Genomic DNA, 22,854 nt, shown 5'->3' on the forward strand with positions numbered 1-22,854 from the left:
GGGGATTCTTTAGCTGTGATTTCTGCATTGCAAGGGGTTGTACTAATTTACCCTTGGGATCCCTTCTATGAGCCTATGACTGGATGTGGGTTACCTTTACCCTATACAAATGTTTTCAGACTTTGGCTAGAGAGGAATTAGGAATGGTTTAAGGACTCTAACTGGTGTGAAGCTGGTTTGAGAAATACTACTGCATCAAAACAGTTGTATTTTATAACAAAATACAGGATATGTATGCATTTTAGAAAAAGTTGGGCAAAGGTGGATTTAAAAAAACAGCACTGGAAATGCTGTGAGTATTCAGTAAACAGGAGTCCTACCACCTCCTCCTCCTCCTCCTCCTCCTGACCTTCTTGCCATCTCTTGTTATTGCGTTACACTGACACCTACTGGAAAAGTAAGGGTCCCAAGTCCTGCATCACTTCTCCTGCCACTTGTTGCTTCCAGGAAGCCTGTTTGTTCACGCAACCTGCGTAGTCTCCTAGAGAGAGAGAAGGCATATTCTTGGATGTGGCCCAAATTCAAGGTATCAAAGAACACAGAAGAAGTTCTCTCCAACAGGCCAGCCTCAGTGTTAGGGGGAGGTGAAATAAAAACAGACAGAGTGGCATTCTGCATCTCTCCACCTCTTACTAATTTGTGTGCTGGCCTTGATGCAACAAGTGTGGCCTTTGGTGGGAAAGAGGCAGGATGTCAGTCCTAAGAGCTGGCTGGGAGAAACAGATCACCCGAAAAGGACCCGTCTGTCAGGATTAATTAAAGGCGCCTTTGAGAAGCAGCCAGCACCAAGTTGGAAAAAGATGTGGACTCGAGGGGACGGGTTGCCTCAACTCCAGTCCTTGAAGCAAAGGCCATTTTTAGGGATTTTCAACCTCCCCCCAATGTGGTAGTTCTCCAACCAGTGGTTTGTTTGTTTGTTTGCTTGCTTGCTTGCTTGCTTGCTTGTTGAAAAAATGTGTATTTTGAGAGAAAGTGTGCATCATTATATTAGGAGAAATTGCTCACAAAAATGTGTACGTTAGTCAAAACTGTATACAAACATGTAAGAAAATTGCACTAAAATGCTGGATAATTTTCAGGAGAAATGTGGATAACTGGATTTCAACCTAGAAAACTGAGAAACGGAGAGAAGTGAAATTGGCAGAGCCTTCCACATTTTCTCATTATTTATTATTATTATTTATTGAATTTATATTCCGCCCTATGCCCGGAGGTCTCAGCGCAGTTTTCATCACCCATTTCATGGGGTCCCTGTCTCTTTTACTTGGAAAACACTGGCAGTCTTCTTTCTTTTAATGGATTGATCTACGGTCATCTTTTTGTACTGGCCTGTAATGTCACTACCTATCTCTCTGATGTCAAGGAGGCACATTCTGTAGGAAGATGATGGCCATAAAACCTTCTCAGCTCCATCAGCTGAAAAGCACAAAAGGGCAGATCTCTTGTTGGAATCAAAGTGTCTCTGTTAATCTGTTAGCTCTGCTGTGTGTCAGGGAGTCTTGGGTCAAACCATCCCTTTACTGTTATATAATATTCATGCAGCCTGAAAATATGGCCTGGATTCCACACTATAGCTTTTTGGAGAAAGGCTTCTGTGCCACAGTATTCTGAGACTAACATAATAGGTAGAACCTGAATCCCATTCTTTCTCCAGGGCGCCGTATTATGAAAGATTACCAAAGTCCGACTCTGGCATCTCGCATCATTCCTGACCATTGGCCATGCTGATGGGACTTGTAAGTCCAGTAAGATCCAAGGGAATCCACCCCTGCAATAAAGCCAAAGAAAACAGAATTCTCTAGAAAACCAAATCAATGACATCACTTCCTCCACACAAAGAGACATTTTTAGCAGCTATCTTGTATTTATGGCGTGTATGCCATGAGGACAGTTAATTCCCTAGCTCTCTGCAAACAGTTTCCACCTCGTTGCATTCCTCTGAGGCCTTCTGTGGTTCTTTAAACTACAGCTTGACTTGTTGGGGACATGATGTTGTTTTCTTTATAAGCGGTGGGGGAGAACCCTCCCTGTTGCAAACATAAACCTACCATTATTTTGCAAGGGTTACTAAAGATGTCAAAAAATGGAACAGGGTTTTCCCCCCTCCCGAGAGCTGCTTGTCTGGTGGGTAAGGAGACAGAGAGGCTTTGGAATATACCTTTGCACCAAGACTGTGGTTTCTTTGCCTGTTTCTGTGTATTTTACGCAGCTGGAAATGCTGGAACAAATGGATTTGCTCCCAGTTTTCCAATGCACATTCCTGCAAAATTGGTTTGTCACATACTGTGGGGGCTGGTTCTTGAGCAGGGATGGGAAACCTGGGACTTTTTACTTCAGAGAAAAAGGCAAGTAAGAGATGACATGATAGAAGTTTATGAAATTAGGCATCATGTGGAGAAAAAGTGGATAAAGAAAAGCTTTTCTTCCTCCTTCTAGAACTTGTGGAAATCCAGTAATACTGAATGTTGGGAGATTCAGGACAGTTAGAAGAAAGGACTTCTTCATGCAGTGCACAGTTAAACTATGGAACTCACTCCCACTGGAGGCAGTGAAGTCCATGAACTCTAATGGCCTTAAAAGAGGATTTAAACAGATTTGTGAAGTAAAGGCTATCAATCGCTGCTAGCCATGATGGCTATGCTCTATTTCCAAGATTGGAGGGAATAGTGTGTGTGTGTATGTGTGTGTACACAAACACTAACCATGGTGCTATACAACCTGGCCACTCCTCAATGTCTTGCAAATTCCGATGCCCCCACCTCATTATTTACCTTTTGCCCCATGCTTTCTAGGCACAGGCCTGCACTCTTCCAGTTTGTGTCTGAGCATTGCTTTTGGAGTTGGGCCCCCCCCCCACTGCTTTCCCCAGGAAAACCTGATCTTTAGTGCTGAATCGGACCAAATGGCAATTCGGATTTCCCATGGATTATTTGATCCAATTTAGCGGTAAATAGTGGGTTTTCACTGGAGGGGGGGAGTGCAAGGCAAAACAAAAACAAAACCTGCTCAGATACGGGCCTGGAAAGCAGAGACCTGTGCCTAGAAATATGGAGCAAAAGTAAGTGTGTATGTGGCCTTAATTTCCCCTTCTGCTGCTTTCTCAGCAACCCTTTCTTTCCCAATATGTTTTTGCCCTATCTGGGCATTTAGCAAGAGGTACACCCAAGAAAAACTACCCAAGGGAAGGCTTAACCCTCCCCCTCCTCCCTTAATCTGTACTTGTGGTCTGTATTTCAGCCTATTTTATACTTTAGGCATTGTTTTCACTAGACACCAATTAGATACGTCAGTTTGAAGCAGTGTATTATTGCTGTTTTTAGTCGTGGCTCCCATCTGTGTAACTCCCTTCCTGGTGAGATCTACCGGGTGCTTTATTGACCTCTTTTTCAGCACCAGATAAAAAATTGGCCTTTCCCCCAAGACTGAGCTGATTCTGTTCTATTGTTAGTTTACTGCCAAAGTTTCCTATAGCTATTAGGGGGTGTTTTTCATATGTTGTATGAAAATGTTAATGTTCCATATAATGTCCCATTAATGTTCCATTTTCTTTTTTCTATGGTTCATTTGTGGTGGGTATTTTTAAATGTAAGTCACTTGGTTAGGTTACAAATGACTAATAAGTTTATTATTCTGTCTTCCAGAGGGAAAACCCTGATCTAACATAGCTTTCTCCTCTCCCCTCAATGGCCAGCCAGATGCCTTCAGAAAGGGACCGACAATGCATTGAACCAACACACCTGTCCTCTTGTTGCTCCCCAGTAGCTGATATTTGGGGGTATACTGCCTTTGAACATGGAAGTGCTATAGAACCAACATGAGCCTAATAACCACATGAGCCCTACAAATGCTGAAGACATGGATCCAAATCTGGAAAGATGGGTGAAAGGGGAGCAGTAATCAAATTATGCCTACAGAGAGAAACCTCCTGTAGAAATTTGAACTGATTATAAAACCTTTCGCAGGAGCATGACACATCATATTCTGAGGGCCTCCACAGTTTAATCCAGAAGTTTGGGGAGCACCAAAGTAGTGCCCTAATGGCTGCAGTTTTGTGTTATGTCCATCAGAGGGAGGCAGTCTCTAGGAAATTGATGAGCATGTCGGTGGTGTTTAAAACCACAAATGTGTTTTCTTGTTGCATGCAAGCAAAGCATTTTTTTTAACCCTCACTGTAAGAAGCCAGCTTGCAAAAGACTGACATCTGTCAGAATTTTAGTGCATTTCCCCCTAATCAACACAATTTTATTGACTGCTTTCACTAATACATGCATTTATATGCAAACTTTACCCTAAAACATCAATTTTTGTACACATTGCTTGGCTGGAGAACTGCATTGCAAAATTCAGAAAAGTGTGAATTTTGAAGGATGGCTGTGTTTTGGTTCACATATTGTTTCAGAAAACATGAATTGGGCAAGTTTGCCTTTAAATGCAAACTGAATTGAATTTCCCCCCTGTTGGTGTATATCACATTGGAATATAACTAGATAAATGAACCAAATTATTAGGTCCTGTGTTAGAGTTACAAATCTAGAAGCTGCTGCACCAGCGAAAAACGGTTGTAGAATTATATGATAGTCTGTACAACATGATGGCAACAGCATTTTAATTTTTTTTAACCGCCAACTCTGGTTTTGAGTTCATGGTCATACAGTTCTGTGAACTTCTTTTGCTGATGCAGCGGCTTCTAGGCTGAGCGACTGCACACATTTCCAAGAAGCGTTGTGCAATATTAACTTATTTATTTTTCTTTCATAAAATTTATATACAACTTGCTTGTGTAAAAAAAAACACCCCAGAAATAACCCTGAAAGTGGTTACAAAAAGAATAAAAGAATGAAATTATAAAAAAGGAACTCCTTTTTCACTTCTTAACGGCAGCCAGGGCAGCTGTAGCAAGATTTTGAAAAACCTTTAGTTTGGCTAATTTAGATTATTGGTCTGGCAGATAGCCATGGTTGAGAAAATTTCTTATAAATTTAACTTTTCTAGGTGGGTTTTTTTTTTAAAAAAAAAAAAAAGACCAGTTCTCTGCAACATGGTTTGATTTCATCTCATTTACAAACAAAGAGACACACAGACACAAGTTCCCTGCAGCTTATACTAAGATATGGACTGCATAAACCATAGTAAGCAAGGCTTCTTATTTTATTTTATTGTTATTCTTACTTCATCTTTATTTTAAGGTGAACAGAATGCCAAAGCACAGGAGACAATGTAATTATTTGAAACACCATTTATTTAACAAAACAGTGCACTGTTTATGTCCTTACTTCCAAATACATCTAAATACCTGCTCATATATTGAAGATTTTGCTATAACTCTGTGATAAATAGATTTGCTTTGCTTTCCTTTTTTCTCCTCTGTAAGTTTTTTTTTCTCTCTGTTATTCTAAAGTTCAATAAAAAATATTATTTTGAGGTGAGACACAGTATAAACCAGATTAAAAACAATTTGAACTCTTCAAAAATAATTAAAATCAAGGATAAACTAAAAACCAGATTAAAACACAAGTCAACATTCTACATGTCTGGATAGGTTTGCCTAAACAAAAATGTTTTAGCAGCCACTGAAAAGAGTACATGAAGTTATGCATCACCTATACAGCTTTTTCTTTTAAATTATATAGCTTCTTATATTTTTTCTATTTTTCTTTGGTCTTTCAAATACAATTAAACAACACTTTAATCATCATTTTCTTAATAAACAAGATTTTTGTATTTAGTCGTCAGACTACCACAAGCAAGAGTTTAGCAAAGGGAACGACATACAGTATCTGCATAAATTAACATGAGGTAACTTCTGTAGAAATTACTTCAGACCCAGATAAAACTATATACAACATAAACCTAAAATTCTGAATTTTACTGGCAGATTACATTCCCCTTTTAGAAATCTTTTCCTTATTTTGATAGAAGTCACAATAAAACAAAGCAAAATGAATTTATTCAAAACCTGAATGAACTATGAAAAACCCAAATAAACTTCAAATAAACTTCAAATAAACAAGAACATAAACATGAGCAACACCATAAAAATGACAATTAATAACTTCCCCCATTATGTGGGTCTTCATTGCAACATTTCAGACAAATATATTTCCCAAAGAATCTGCTCTGAATGATATAGACTTTAGAGTGATTTTTTTCAGAGCTTGTGTTGAATACATTGAGTGTTGGATCCTGCCTAAGTTGGGGTATATTCATATTAGTAGTTTGAAACACAACATGGTCATTTTCCCATGTGCATTTCAAGCTGCATTTGCACGGATGTTCCTATCATAGAGGGGGGTGGAGTGCGTATTCACCTGATGTGCATTAACTTTTTGGTTTCCCCACCCCTGGAACTCCTATTCATTGTTTTCATCTGCGCCTCCATTGCAAATGTTGAGTATCTTAAAATTAACACTTACTCCACATTCAGTTTTCTGATCAGACTGACGCTGGCTTGTTTGTTTATAGCATTTGTATGCCACTTTTAAATCAAATTGACTCCCAGAGTAGCTTACACAGTATCAGTTAAAACAAGACAGTTCCTGTCCACAGACTCTTAACCTAAAAAAACCTAATACAGCCCACAAGAAAAAGGGGGCAGGGAGGGAAGACAGAGGAAATCAAACTCAGGCTACAATTCTTAAACAGCTGGAGAAAAAACACCTCAAACATCAGTATTTGTCAAGAAACTCTCATTTTCAGCCACAGGATCAATAGGAGTTGTGGCTGATGCTGTGTAAATGCAGCTTCAAAAATTAGCAGTGGGAGCACAAATGATTAGAGTAAGTGCTAGTGTGTACATACACCTAGTTGAACTTAGCTCCCATTGAAGGCAACGTAAAGTGAAGTCATGACTTATTTCACTGAAAGAGATGTTAGATTATACTAATATGGACTGAGGGCCAGCCCTACCATTGGGCAAACTTATATGGGGGAAGGCAGTTCTTTAACAAATTCCCTTTTCATAGATAGTAATACAGAATTAGCGATGGGCAAATCTGTCAATTTTAGGTTCTGCCTGTTTCTCATTTTTTCCAATGTTAAGTCTGGTTCTCCACATTTCTGCATGTGTGTGTGTTTATAAAGTCCTCACAGAAATTCAAGTGAGTAAACAAATTATTAACAGGAAGACATATAGACATCCCACAAGCAAATCAGGATGAACGCTCAATGTTGTATAACCTCCCCACAAACAAATCAGAATGAATGCTCAGTAAAGTCTGGCTACAGTCTAACCTCTGCGTAAGTTTTCTGCAAGTCAAGCAGGATGAATGCTTAATAAACACATCATCCGGAGGACCCATGAAACCCTGGAAAGGTGCTGCCCGTCAGCATGGACAATGCAATGCTAGGTGGGACCAATGGTCTGACTCAGTATAAGGAAGCCTCTTAGACATTGCTAGATATATATTCCTTAAGGGCAATGAACCAACACACAAGCCCTGTATTTTGGATTTTCTATGTTGTATTTTAATGCCTTAAGTGACTCAAATATTAGATTTCCCCACCAGGAAAATGTGGGGTGGGGGGGATTAGCATGTGTTAATTAAAGAATTAAGCTGAATATTTAAGGAAGTCAGAAAACCCTGAAGCCTGGAAATCGCACTGTCAGTATAATGCCCTGATTTACAGGAAAAGGCTGTGTTTCTGTTTTCGACTTACCATTTGCTAATGCCCCAATCCTAAATATACACATGAAAGTAAATGCCAATCGAGATCCATAGAACCTTCTTTCAAATAAATTAGCAGAAGCAAGATGTTAATAGTATGTCCCATATATCTCTACTCAAAAGTATTTCCCCTGAAGTTCCATGAAGCTTGTTCCCAGACAGGGATAGGGGAGAAATTCTATTTAGTTTGCATTTAAAGGTGAACTGACCTATTTCACACTTTCAGAAACACAGCCATCTTTTGGAAGTGGCACTATTTGGAAGTGGCACTATTCTGAATTTTGCAGTGCACTTCTCCTGCTAAGGAATGTGAACCAAATTGCAAATGCTAAGGCAACATCTGCATGAAAATGCATATGTTGGTGAAAATAACATAGCAAAATGCCTTGAATTAAGATTATACTTTGGGGGGGGGGTGTATTAGTTAAAATTGCATGCAAAACATTAAATAAGGAGAAATCTGCATGAAAATGCTGGTGAATTTTCACAAGGGCTTTTTTAAAAAGCAGCAAAGCAATATGGAAATGTGGAGAATGGAATTTAAGGTTGGAAAAAATGAGACAATGAGAGATATGAAACAGACAGACTTCCAAGTGAATGATTATAGGATTGCAGCCTAGTGGTTTGCATGGGCTTAATCCCGGATTGCCCTGCAATGGCTTGGTTGCTTGTCAGGAGTCCACACTCAGGCAAGGGGCCAACTGCCAAGAGCCCCTCCCAGACCTGCTTCTCCCATTTCACCATTGCAACCTGCTTGTTCAACTGCCTCTCACTCTGTAGTGTAGTATGGAAACATAGCCTCTGGCCCTAGAGCCTAAGGACCTGACAGTGCTCAACTGAAATCAAAGTCACTATATCATTTGGGGAAGGGTTGTAACTCAGAGGCAGAGCACCTGCTTCGCATGCAGAATCCTCAGCATCTCCAGATAACAATGGAAGAAATGTCGCCTGCCTAAAATCTTGGAAGGAGCCGCTGCCAGTCAGTGTGGACAATACAGAATTAGATGTACCAGTGGGCTGCCTCTGTATAAGACAGTTTCATATGTTCTTATGCTTCAACACAGATCTTTTAACGCAACTCAATTTAGTGTATTTAGAGTCAGTGGGCTAACACCATGTTAACCGTAACAGGGATTACATGCCTCACATTTCCACATAAATCGAGAAAGATGATTGTTACATAACAAAAAGCAGGAGAGAGTCTCCTCCTCAGTGTGGTTAGAGGTTCTCGCAGTCTTCTGGTTTTGAAGCACAGCATCTCTCAGAAAGAGGAAATGGTTTGGAGACCATTTATAAAGTATCTCAAAATAAATTAAAGCAGACAGGGGTCGGGTTCTCAGCAAGGTGGTCAGCCAGAAACTGATTTGCATCATTTTACCCCATAGGTGGGCAGCACCTAGAGCTGATAACACCCCCGTGCCAGAAATAAACAAATAAATAAATATCCCTCCACACAGAGAACTGTGTTCACTTCCAGATGGCCCGTTTAATTACCATTAATCCTGGTTTGTTTGTGCAGCTATTTGCAAGGAGCTGAGACAATGTTGGCTCTTAATTGTGCGTCCATTCTAATTGGATTGAGGGAGGTTAGACAATGTTACGTTGTCAAGTAAGTGTCAGTCCCATGCTTTCCAGTGCATTTTCACATCACTTTCCTTATCACAAAAAAGAAAAATAAGAAGCCCAGGTGCTTTGGGAAGTGTGTTTCTTGTGCAAGACTTGAACAATGCCACCTGAATCTAGCCAGTATGTAACTGAGTCCCTGAAGACAGAGACAGTTTGGAAGCATCTTGTATGTCAGAAATGTTCTACTATAACATTTCCTCTGGCATCTAAGTTTCTTCGTGAAAGGATTTGAATTTTATTTTTTGTATGAAAGAGCTTTCTGCCAGCTGAGTCAACCACTTAGGATGTTCTTCACAGATGATAGTCCTTTGCTTGAAGTTGTCCTCTATTAATAAAGTTTGAAGGGACTGCTGATCCACTGGGCAGTAAACTGAGCAGGTCTTCTGGGTGCTGCTCTAGAAAATCTGCTCATTGAGCATTTATCCTGATTTATTTGCACAAACCTTATGCAGAGGTTACATTATATCTGGTCCTTTTTTTAGCATTTGCTCTGATTTATTTGCCTTCATCCTGACTTGTTTGCATCTATATATACAATCATTCATTCATTCATCTCCTACTTTTCATAACTACAGAAAGTCCATTTCTTGAAACAGAAAAAGTGGATTTGTTGCAGTAGAACGACAGAACGCATTTACCTCCTCTAATTTCATATAACTCAATTTCCCGTATGCTCTTGATTCCCTCCCGCAAAATACTGAGAGTCTGGAGGCAGCCTAGATCAGAAAGGCTTTTTTTAATGAACAGCAGCTATTTTCCCAGACAGGCAAAACTGGCCAATAGAGGGAGCGACCATCAGCCTGTCAAGCAAAAACCATCAGCAGTGAAAAGCATTTTCACAGCCCAGCTCTTTCTAGTCTGTTCATGCAAATGAAAGGAGAGCAAGTGCATCCGGCAAAAAGACCCCTCGTAAACACAAACACCATTTTTCCTAAATGAGAGAAATGAGGCCGCCGCCACAATGACCTGTGAAAAAAAACTCCACTCCTTTTAGCTCAGCATTTACATGGGTGCATGATGCGCCCTGCCCTCTTCTTGCTCCTTTGATGTGCTTCTTATTATGTTTGTTGTTGTAGTAGTAGTAGTTTAATTTAAATGCTGCTTACATGCCCAAATGGCTTCCAAGTGGTTTACAACTATGTTGTTGTTTAGTCGTTTAGTTGTGTCTGACTCTTCGTGACCCCGTGGACCAGAGCACGCCAGGCACTCCTGTCTTCCACTGCCTCCGCAGTCTGGTCAAACTCATGTTGGTAGCTTCGAGAACACTGTCCAACCATCTCGTCCTCTGTTGTCCCCTTCTCCTTGTGCCCTCCATCTTTCCCAACATCAGGGTCTTTTCCAGGGAGTCTTCTCTTCTCATGATGTGGCCAAAGTATTGGAGCCTCAACTTCATGATCTGTCCTTCCAGTGAGCACTCAGGGCTGATTTCCTTAAGAATGGATAGCTTGGATCTTCTTGCAGTCCATGGGACTCTCAAGAGTCTCCTCCAGCACCATAATTCAAAAGCATCAATTCTTCGGCAGTCAGCCTTCTTTACGATCCAGCTCTCACTTCCATACATCACTACTGGGAAAACCATGGCTTTAACTATACAGACCTTTGTTGGCAAGGTGATGTCTCTGCTTACAACTATAAAAGCAACACATAATTAAAACACACAATAACACTTCCGTTGGGCACTAAAAATGTGTAATTAAAATATGCATGACAGTTAAAAAGAAAAACAGTTAAAGCAATAACATCAGAAGTTACGTTCTGTACTATCAAACTGTTCAGTATTATTGGATTGTTGATTAGGCAGGTAAGGGATGGGAAGCCCTTTTTACCAAGAAAAGAAAATGTAATCTTGTTACTAGAAATGGGACCTGCAACACAAAGTTGCAGCCTGTCATGCCCCTGTCCCAGGTTCCACACAGTGCTCTCTATTCCAGGATACTCCAGTCCATTTCCCCTCCCCACTGCTGTTTTCTGTTCCCTCCCCATACATCAGTCAGCATTCATACTTGGTCCTCATTCTTGGATGACCCTTTGGCAACCTTCTGGTTTCACCTAAGCAAACGGATACCTCTCTCTTGTGCATGAAGGATGCAACTTTGGCTCCATAACAATTTGGAAGGAAGGTCTGTCACTGGTAGAGCATGTGCTGCACATGTAGAAAGTCCCTGATTCAATCCCCAGCATCTCCAGGTAGGAGAATTCCAACAAAGATGAACGCAGGAGTGGAAATCACTGATGCTCACTTATTCGTCCCATATCCAGAAAGGAAATACTTCCAGCAGATACAACTGGTATTCAGTGTTGTTGTTGCTGCTGCTTTCAGTCTGCAAACAATAACATAATGACAATGTTGCTACATAATTAATGCAGTTGATTACATAACCAATTATGTAAATTACATAATCTTGCCACAGCCAACAGTGAGATGAATAATGTTGATTTTGACAGAAGGCAAACTGCAACCGAACAAAAACAGTGCAGCATGCAGCAAATACATCAACACAGTATGGACAAAATATGCTATTAAACTCATAACAAGAATTAAAAGGGTTTGAAATAGTAAAGTAACCCATTGCACTATTTTAAATTAACCAGATAGGTGGCTAATAATACTTATTCTTTGAGCATCATTTATCTCTAAGGCAACCAGTTTATGACAAGCCTTCGTGTTATAAGCACCTTTATTGCAATTTTTAAATGGTAGTTTAAGGTATAAATTACAGAGGTATAAATCTGGGCTTCCAACAAATCATCTTATTTGAGGTGTGGGTGTAGAACAGAGTTCCTGAATCAAGTGCAGTTTTGATGCAGCTGGAAATAAGAATGTGAGGTCAAAAAGTCTTTGAGTGGCAATGGGCAAAACCACATTTATTTTAATGCACACATTGAAGATGTCAGTTGACAGAAGACTTTCCACTGCTTTTAACTAATCACAGAGAAACTGGGATCTTCTATTCTAAATAAGTATTCATGGGAGGGAAGGGGTGACATGTGAAGGACTGTATTAATTTTCATATTGAAATGGAGAAGTTTATTACTTTTCATATTTTAAAAAAATCAACAAATATTTAATTTTAAAAAAATCATGTTTCAGAGAATGAATGGAGTAAGTTGAAAGATGCAGTTCACCTTTCCTGTAAAGCAGTTCTAGACCTAGTTCTTAGAAATGTTTTTTAAATAAATAAGTGAAAACAATGCAATATTTTGGGGAAAATATAACTATAAATATACAATACATATATATGCATATACATCATTTTAAATAAATATAATTTAAACAAAATCTATAGGGGGGAGAGAAGTGTTATGTAACCCAAGTCATATTAAGAAACATATTAAGAGTTCAACAAGATGTCAACTTCATTGATTTCACTAAGGTAAATATTCCAATGAATGTAACCCATTTTGAATAAAAGTGTCTTTTCTACAAGAGGAATGTGTCAAATTCAAAAACATTTATTTGGCATCATTAGGCTGTCTCTTAATTAACTATTCAGACAATGTGGTTTTTAACTAAGAACTAAAAAGTTCTGGTGGAAATTTCCATGTGCCAACTGATTACAATAATCAGTCTGAGAAACTTAGAAAAGTTTGTGTGCTGAGAAGGTGAACCATTTCTGAACAACTCTGCCTTTGGCCTAGTTCTGGGCCAACAAGTACCATATTTTTTTGCTCTAGAAGACTCACTTTTTTCCTCCTAAAAAGTAAGGGGAAATGTGTGTGCGTCTTATGGGGCGAATGTAGGCTGCACAGCTATCCCAGAAGCCAGAACAGCAAGAGGGATTGCTGCTTTCACTGCGCAGCGATCTCTCTTGCTGTTCTGGCGAGATTCAGAATATTTTTTTCTTGTTTTCCTCCTCCAAAAACTAGGTGCGTCTTATAGAGCGGAAAAAAATGTAGTTTGTACCCACCATCACCACACACAGGTGTCAGGGTTCAATTTGCATGTGTATTATTAAGTGACTTCAGTCCTAGTTTTTCATCTTCAGTCTTCAGTAAGTTTACATTTCAAAAAGCAAATGAGAGAATTTTTTTAATGGTATGAACCTGTGGTAGAAGATGATCCAGCATGAGGGTTTTCTCCATTCCAAAGGATGCGCCTATCCCTAATAATGTTAGTCTTGAGGCAGGTCACATCCGCACCATATATTTAAATCACTTTTAACTTACATTTAAATCACACAGATTCCCTTAAGAATCCTGGGAACTGTAGTTTGTCAAGGGTGCTGGGGATTGCAGCTCTGTGAGGGGAAAACTACAGTTCTCGGGATACTTTTGGGGAAAATCCTGTACTTTAAACGTATTCTGTGTTATGGATACGATCCTGTATTCAATTAGTTGCACCCAATTCATCTATATTCAGAGTAGATCCCTTGAAATTAATTAATTAATTAATTAATTAATTATAGCCCACCTTTTTCTGTAGGATCTTACGGCTTCTGGAACTGGTGTGTGTGTTTCTCTGCATCTGTAACTGTGTATGTGTTTATGGACTGTGGTATGGACCCAAAGGTCTACGCTTTGTGCAGGATCCAGAAAAACTAAGAAAGCCACACTGTGAAAAAGAGAGAGAGAAATGGCAGGTGTGGGGCCAGTTTGGCTTAAGACACCAGAATACCAACTGCTATCATTCATTTTCTTGTAAAGGTTACTCTGATTCTCGTACATTGATGTGTGGTTACATTACATTTCCTTTTCTGGGAGGGAAGGCCTGAGAGAGGGGGGGCTAATTGCACAATGTCAGAACAACACACACACACACACTTCATCTGTTTCTCTCGCACTTTTTCTCCCTCCTTCCTTCCTTCCTTCCTTCTCTCCCCTCCCCCCTGCCCATACTTTCTCTCAACGGTAAAAGATCCAGGCCGGGGGCCAGGGGGAGAAGCTCCATGCTCAAACAGGGAGGAGGCATGTGTGTGTTGTGGGCTGGGGCCCTTTTATAATTTTTAGAGAAGTTGGGCTCATCCCAAGTTCCTCTCCCACAGATTGTTCCTGTTGTTCTCATGGCCATGGCCTGTGTCTCGTGATTCTTCCACAAGTGTGTGACCTGAATTCAGCTCACCCCATGCTCTGTCCATCTTGTGAGAAAAAGAGGAAGGGATCTGAACTTCAGCATTTAACCAAAAACCACCTGGACCAGGTTCAAGGCACAGCATGGGAGCTCTCGGATCCAAGCATAAGAGCATGGGTAGGCAAAATAATGCCTGGGGGTCGGATCCGGCCCAATCGCTTTCTAAATCTGGCCCGCAGACGGACCGGGAATCAGCATGTTTTTACAGGAACAGAATGTGTCCTTTTACTTAAAATACATCTCTGGGTTATTTGTGGGGCCTGCCTGGTGTTTTTACATGAGTAGAATTTGTGCTTTTATTTAAAATGTATCTCTGGGTAATTTGTTAAAAAAGTTTTTCAAAATATAGTCTGCCCCCCCCCACAAGGTCTGAGGGACAGTGGGCCGGCCCCCTGCTGAAAAAGTTTGCTGACCCATGCATAAGAGAATACTCTCCTCCTGTGGCTTCCAGCAATAGGTATTCAGAAGTATTACTGCCTCTGGCTATGGTGGCAGAGCATAGCCACCATGGCCTGTAGCGGTTGATAGCTCCCTCTTCCATGAAACTGCCTAAACATCCTTTAAAGCCATCTAAGTTGGTGCTCAGCACTGCTTCCTGGGGGAGTGAGTTCCGTAGTTTAACTATGAACTGCATGAAGAAGTACTGGAAAACACTCCTTATTTCAAGACACAACCATACCTTGAACAAGGGCTGCAGCTCAGTGGTAGAAAATCTGCTTCGCATGCAGAACGTTGCAGGTTCAATCCTAGCATAACCAGATACAGCTGGGAATGTCTCCTGCCTGAAAACCTGAAGAGTTGCTTCTGGCCAGTGTGGGTAATACTGAGCTAGATGAACCAGTGCCTGGCACGGTCTAAGACACATTTCTATGTTTCTTTGCATACAAGGCTAAATATTATTATTTGCCCTTAATTGTCTCTGGATTGCATTAAATGAGTTATTTTAATTCCTTTTCTGGTGCACATCCTTTTCTACCAATATGTCTTCTTTCATAATATCCCCACAAACGGTCATAAAGTATTTTAAGCTCTTTATTTCAAGGACTGCATAACTTTAAAAAAACAAAAAACAAAACACCCATCCTTCCTTTTTTGCAAAGTGTGATTCTCTATGACACTCACGCTAATAACATCCATCAATCACTTTCAGAGTTCAAACATGCCGCAGGATTGCAGTGTTCGCTACAGGGATCATTACAGAGCAGTACAGAGATATTTGGTTTCTATGCAGCTAAATCATACGCCGAGTAAAGTCACTGGCATCAATATACTTAAGCAACTTCCCATGGGTATCTGGTCAGCCACTGTGAGAACAGAGTGCTGGACTAGATAAGCCGCCTTTGGCCTCAACCAGCCAGACCCATCTTTGGTTCTCCCTTCAACACTGAAAACATTTTTGTGTAGCCAACCCTACTCAGATATGGCATGCATTTTAATCTCTTTCTACATATTGCTGATTTTACTTATCAGTCACATGTTTTCAAATACTTTATTTAATCTATGGTTTAAACATTGTTGCTGTTTTGTTTTATTACAATCAAGCAGTGTCTAATTCTTGTACAATAAAATAAATAAAGGGGTGGAATTCAACACAGTGCTAAGTAGGAGATGCGCATGGGGGGGAAATAGGTCCGTTCGCACTGGTGAAACTTCCCCCTCTCTTTCCACCCCTGCACCCCCTAAGACTTTTCTGGGTTTCCCCCCAAACCACCAGAGCATATTTAGGGGCTCCAGCGGGAGGAAAGGGGAGGAAAGTCCCATTGTCTGAGCAGACCTCATTCTGCACATGCAACAGCATAGTTGAATTCTGCCCAATGCTTTTAAATGTGCTGGGTGGTATTCAAAGCCAATCCTATACACACTGAAGTTAATAGGCATGACTGACTTAAGTTCATTCATTTCAATAAGTCTACACCAGGGTAGGAGTTAGTGGACTACAAGCCATTGCTTCAATGAGTCTGCTGTGAGAACAACTTCATTGGATGTGGATCTTTGCCGTCAGCCTTTGTTGGGAATGATGCTCAGAAACAATAATCAAAAGAACCACAAAGGAAATTTAGGTACTCTGCCCTTTCAAGCAGAACCACGCCTGGGTTGCCCCCACCTTGTCACACTTCTGTCTGCTGCTTCCTGCTGTCACCTTAATTAAATGATAACCAGCTATTTCCCAAGGGGTTCATCTGGGCGGGGTTCCCCCCCTTCTCAGTTTTATAAACAGGAGATATTTCTACACTGCACAAATTTTGAGCGACAGCATGTTCATCACATTCATTTTTAAACCTTGGGCATTCAAGTACTTGTGCTAAAGTTTTGAATCAGCATTTGGGACTTTTTAACTAAAAACAAAAAGTATAAAATGATGTCTCATGTAGAGAAAGTGGATTAAGAGCAGGGATAGGCAAATATGTCAATTTTGGTTTCTCATTTTTCCAGTCTTATGCCCAGTTGTCCATAGTCCCACACTGGGTTGCATTTTCATTTTGTTAAAAAAATCCACAATATCTTATCAGCATTTTAGTATACATGCATTTGTGAAAGCTATTTTTCCTTAATATGGTGCACTTCCATGTGTTATTTTCATGAATGGGTGCATTTTTATGCACACAGTTCCCTGAGATGCACATTATTTGGGTGGAAAGCTGCATCAAGAGATCTGCAGATGTGTGAATTTTGAAGGGTAGCTGTTCACACATTGGTTCAGTAAGTGTGAATTCACTAGATCACCTTAAAATACAAACTGAACCTAATTTTCCCCTATTCCTAATCAACAAACTTTTCCCCATCTCTTCTAACAATCAAGGTCATCCAGTCCAATAAAACTGACTGGAAGAATATTGAAGTAAAAATAAAATCCTTAACAAAACATATAGGGCCAGCTTCAGCTACCTCATTCTGCTACAACAAAAAGGCAACAAAAGCAGTCTCCCTAATGCAGTGGGGCTCCCCAAAGTCCCCCCATGCACCCCCAAAATCCACCCTGGAGGGTCAGGAGAACCTCCAGAATAGCCTACCAGGGGAGGAGAGGAAGCAGAAATATTTGCGTTGATGGACAATCTTCTTAGCACTACATTAAATTCCTTTCATAATGTTCTTTGCAGTTCACCAGCATAAGACATGGTGATGATAACTCACTAAGCTTAGATGGTTTGCAGGGTACTATACACTGATGGAGGATAGAGCTATTAGCCACCAGGTATAAATAAAACCTCCAGGTTCAGAGGTATTGTACCACTGAGTAGGGGGAATTGGAGAGAGGTCCAAGTGGAACTAAGTAAGAGGATAAGGGCAGTAATCATGGAGAGAAACTTAGTGACAGGGGAGAAGGCACAGGTTAAGAGAACACCTACCAGGAAGTGATTCAACACAGAAACTATAGAGCAGGCATAGGCAAACTCAGCCCTCCAGATGTCCCTAGGGATGATGGGAGTTGTAGTCCCAAAATATCTGGAGGGTCGAGTTTGCCTATGCCTGCTATAGAGACAGAGCAGGAGGGTCAGCGAGAGTTAGGAGTTAAATAAAGCTTGTTTAAATAAAGTTCTTTGATTTAAGACTCCTTAATTGTAACTAACTCCACTTGAAACAGTCCAGGAGCAGTGGCTCATGAGAGGGCCTTCTCAGTGATGGCCCCCAAGAAATGTGGAACCCCCTTCTTCCAGGGGTGCCCCTGAGAACGTCTCTTTTGTAGCTTCTGCCTGTTGCTAAAGATGCATCTCTATATCCTTGCCTTTGAAAATTGAAAAACTGATTTTTGTGTTCTTCTTGTAATTCGACATGTGTTTTGAGGGGTTATGGGTGGGATTTGTGTGTTTTGTTTCTTTTAATTGTATTGTGCTTTTATATGCTGTAACTCACCCTGGGAACTTCTGGAAAAGGGAGGGTAAGAACAAAGACACCAACTTTCTAGAGCTATCTGCTCATAGCCCTGGGTCTCCTGAATCTCTGAAGTTCCACCCTGCAGTGTCTTCCATCTTGTAACAACTGGCGTATTCATGCATGAGTGGAAAGACTGCTGTATTGAGCAATGTTGCTGCATTGCACCATAAACAAGCAATGCAGAAAGAGAAAAGGAGATGCTTTGAAATGCCAGTAATAGATACAGGCATGCACAGCACATTTCATTAGGGCAGCGGTTCTCAAACTTTTTTCTCTGGGCCACACTTGCAGGAAAAAAATTTGCGTGTGCCACACTGAATTTTTTTATCAATAAGAAATGCATAGGAAAACAAAAGAAACAACTCCTAGCAGTGCTTGATTTTTAACATAGAAGAAGAAGAAGAAGAAGAGTTTGGATTTGATATCCCGCCTTTCACTCCCCTTCAGGAGTCTCAAAGCGGCTAACAATCTCCTTTCCCTTCCTCCCCCACAACAAACACTCTGTGAGGTGAGTGGGGCTGAGAGACTTCAAAGAAGTGTGACTGGCCCAAGGTCACCCAGCAGCTGCATGTGGAGGAGCGGAGACACGAACCCGGTTCTCCAGATTATGTGACTACCGCTCTTAACCACTACACCACACTGGCTGGTAGAACACAACTACTTTATAATATGATCACGGGGCATCCATAAAGTGTAAAACAACACAGCTACATAAGAACAAGAATCATTCCCAACATTATAAATGAGCCTCTTACACATGCACCTTAAGTATGTATACAAATTTATTGAGGGGTGTGAACGGTGCTTTTCCCCCAGGGGGTACTCAAGAGTACACAGTACCGGCACCTCTTTTATTTGTTGTTAAAAAGTGTGGCACTTACTGTAACAATTGCATGGTGAGTACCAGCACCTATTTTTCTAGGGGGGAAAGCACTGGGTGTGAGTTTGCTTTTGCTGGGTAATCTATTTCATATTAGGTCTAATTTGAGACAAACATACTCTTCTCATCAACACAAAGAAGCCTTTCTCTTTTCTGATCTTTCATATTTGTCGGAGTTGAAAGTCTTGTTCACAATAATATGTTGTGGAGAACCATAGGAGCCAACTCTGAGAGGGCGAGGTCCCTTCGACCCCTGCCCAATAAAATTTTTGAGGGGGCTGGTCATGCTTTCTGGGACAGACGGGAGCTGGAGTCCCAGGAACATCTGGAGGGTACCATATTGGGGAGCCTGATCTAGACTGCAGTTCTGAGGGGAAAACAGCAGCAGCTGGCTATTGACATCATGCTCTCCTTGCACACTTTCTGGAAGCTTCAGGTGGTTGGTCCCAGTCAGAAACAGGATGCTGGGCTAGCTGGGCCTTTGCTCTGATCCAGCTGTGCTTCCCATCTACCCAAGCAACTGCCAGCTATATAAATACTGTGCCAACTGAGCTCTCAGTTTCCACTTGGGCTTTTTTCAAAATCTTTTAAATGAAATTAAACCCCTTTCCCTGTTCCTAGTTATTTCAGTACAGAACACACCCCAAATGGAAAGTGGGGGGGGGGGAGAAGGATAGTTACAAGGGTGGGGGAAGAGAGAAAGAAGATGTTTTTAAACACTAGTCCATCTGCCCAAAAAGGGGAAAGGTGGACGGCTTATGTGTGGTTGAAACATATCTAGGGAAGTGTTGAAGGTGTTGATACCACCAACCAGTGAAAATGTGGAAGTGGCTATTAAATAATTAGATTTGTTGGAACGGCCTATATAAAGAATGGAGAGACCATTGCAAGCATCCTTCAGGCCCAGTTTTTGTAAGCGGGGTGCCCTCCAGTCAAAGGAAGCCCATGGTGTCAAACACCTGGCATGCTTGCTCAAGAGTTCCCTTCTGCTAGTGCATCTGTGCCGTATGTTGGGGTGGTTGGTTTCTCCATTAGAACTTTGAGTTCTCTAACTCGGGTTTTTCCTCCCATGGCACCTGCATTGGGTTCTGACCACCCTCCTAACCACAGGAACCACAGTATTGGTGTTGCAATGATTTGGTTTCTAACACATGGTCCAGACAGCAGATGGCACCTGCCAGAAGCCATAGGAGGAGGTATTGGGTTTCCACATGACCCCTCTATGTATTAACTCCAGGGGTTGCAACATGGAGGTGGACTAAGTGTCGTCCCTCAACACACACTGTCCCATTGACCCCAAGCTCTTTGCTCCATGTCAAGTCTAGGAGGTAAGGTGGGGTGACCACTTGGAGCAAGCTATCTGAAACTTTCTCTCCTGCACACTTCCCCTTTCGCTGAAAAGTGTACAGAGAACATCCCACCACTTTTAATTTTTGATGCTTTTTTAGGTGTCTCTTATTAGATGAGGATGGGATTTGGGAAGTGGCCACCAGGTCTGGAGCTTTCAACTTCATGTTTTCACTTTATAAACAATCATCAAATGACTCATGTTTAGAAACCGCCACCACCCACCAACCCCAATCACCTGGTTTCACCATTGGAAATACCCACTATTAATAATATCTTTTGAGACTGAAATGTCTCTTTGAGTTATTATGATGGGAACTATCATAAGACCCACCCTGAAGATCAAACTCTCATTAGGGAGCTGGCTGCATTATATTGGTTGCTGTCCGAAGAATGGAAATTTGCTTGCAAGGCAGCCTAATACCATACATGGGGGGAAGCTAAAGTTCAGGAACAGGAAGATGAATCTAGCAGGTAGCGGAACGAAACTGATAAATCATATAGTCCAGAAGTTGTTGAGCTTCACCTCCCAGCAGGTCCAACCAGCAGGGCCAATGCCCGGGGATTATGGGAATTCTAACCCCACAACATCTGAAGGGTTACAGGTTTCTCATATTGATTGAGTCCAGCTCAATCTGCCTCACAATTATCTTGAAATTATCCCATGGTGGAAATTCTCAAACCTTCCTCTCCTACACTGCCAAGTTTCAAATCAATACAGTGAACGGTTTTCTAACTGCAAGCTACAAAACCTAATCCAACCTTCCCAAATTTCTCACTATAAGGCCAAATTCATCCAACTCACCCTTAACACAGACCACAATGGTGGCCCTATGATTTCTACCTTTGCTGTTATAAAAACTGGCTCCTGTCAATATCCATTATTCAGCAGTTTATGTGAATAATTATGTGCAGCCACCTCTCTGGCTGGCCACCAAAGAGGTGCCTGGGCAGGGAGGAGGCAGTGGTCACAGAGGACAGGCAGAAGAGGAGGCAGCAGCAGAGGGGGCAACCAGGCACGGAGGAGGAAGCTGCAACGACAGGTGCACATAGAGGACAAGAGATGGATGAAATTGCATTGTGCTATTCAGGTTAGCAGGTGAATAACAATCATCTTAGGTAAGTCCCCACCACCAAGTTTACACAAATAGCTTGAAGCTACAGAAGTCTGATTGGCTTTTTGCTTTTATGAATGTGACTAAGATTTAGCCACAATGATTATAAGCCTCGTGTTCAAAGGCAGAAAGAGCAGCAAGGTCTTCAGGCCACTGGGGTTCCCTGCCTCACTCAGTGCATAAACCAGGCAGCATGGCAGACATGCAAGCTCTTGATGCCAAATGTTTAAAGCCCAGAATGGAACATAGTACAATTTTAGCACACAACAGAGGACTCGGAGCAAAAAGAACTGTTTCCTGTTCATTTGTCTCTGAGTTTCAAAGTTTCCTTTGAACGATACATAAATTCACCTCAAGCGGAAAGGGTTAACTGAGTGTGTTGCCGCGCATGAATTGCATAACGCTCTCTGTGTACAAGATGCATTTAACCATGTGAACAGGAATAGCCCTCTCCCTGCAATGGACTGTTTCTTTGTTTGCAAGGCTAGCGGATCTGTATATTTTTTGATATCCTAAAATTGTTGTTTTTTTCTGTGTGTGTCCTTCGCATTATTTTCATTCATTTCTTTGATATGGAATTGTATCAGAAACACAAATAATTTTTTTTTATTAAAAAAAAGATCTTGAGTTCTACAACTAGGTGAGGTGGTCTCAGATCACACAGCCCCCCGTTATGTCAAGTGGTGATTGCACATAACTTGGGTATGATCAGGTCAAGCTACAGTTAATTTAAACTGAGGGTAGAGAGACTTTTTCAGCCTGAGGACTACAATGCCTTCTGAGCAACATTCCATATATGTGAGGAGGCGGGGCAGAGACTAAATTCAGCAGAGCAATGAATATGGAGTTAACCTTAGTACAGTGGGCTAGTGTCTTCACACTCAACCATCCTTCTCTGTTCTCCATCCAGGCAAACATGGATCATTATGACAGATGAAAGACTTACTCCAGTCAGGCAAAACCCTCAAGGATGAGGAAAAGCAGGGAAGATGAGGGGTGCAGCTGGGGAGAGTCCTGGGGGTGAGGTAAAGAGGCCTAGAGGGGCACTTTTGTACCCCTTGACCTGAGTTTTAAACTATGGTTTATTGAAACAAGATAAAATTGAATCATGTTTTCTGATCCTGGCTTGTGTCAATGAATCATAGCTTAATCTGACCACAGTTTCCAGCTCATATGTAGCCACACACCATGGCTAGTTTAAACCAGGAAGTGGGTGCTTCCAATTTTCCCTTTCTAGAGTATGATGAGGGAGGAGAGGGGAAGAAATGGCCCTCTTCCTGC

The 22,854-nt window shown here is 41.2% G+C and overlaps 1 long non-coding RNA gene across 1 annotated transcript in view; it reads left to right on the plus strand.

Annotated features, from left to right (window-relative positions):
* LOC310850991 overlaps positions 1–17,510 on the plus strand; it is a 241,424-nt gene extending 223,914 nt beyond the window's left edge. The window contains exon 4 of the long non-coding RNA XR_014567520.1: positions 17,500–17,510. This is a non-coding gene — a long non-coding RNA (uncharacterized lncRNA). The remainder of the gene's footprint in view (positions 1–17,499) is intronic.
* The last annotated feature ends 5,344 nt before the right edge of the window (positions 17,511–22,854 follow it).

Source organism: Podarcis gaigeae (genome assembly GCF_964106915.1).
Source record: "Podarcis gaigeae genome assembly, chromosome: 8".
Taxonomy (NCBI): domain Eukaryota; kingdom Metazoa; phylum Chordata; class Lepidosauria; order Squamata; family Lacertidae; genus Podarcis; species Podarcis gaigeae.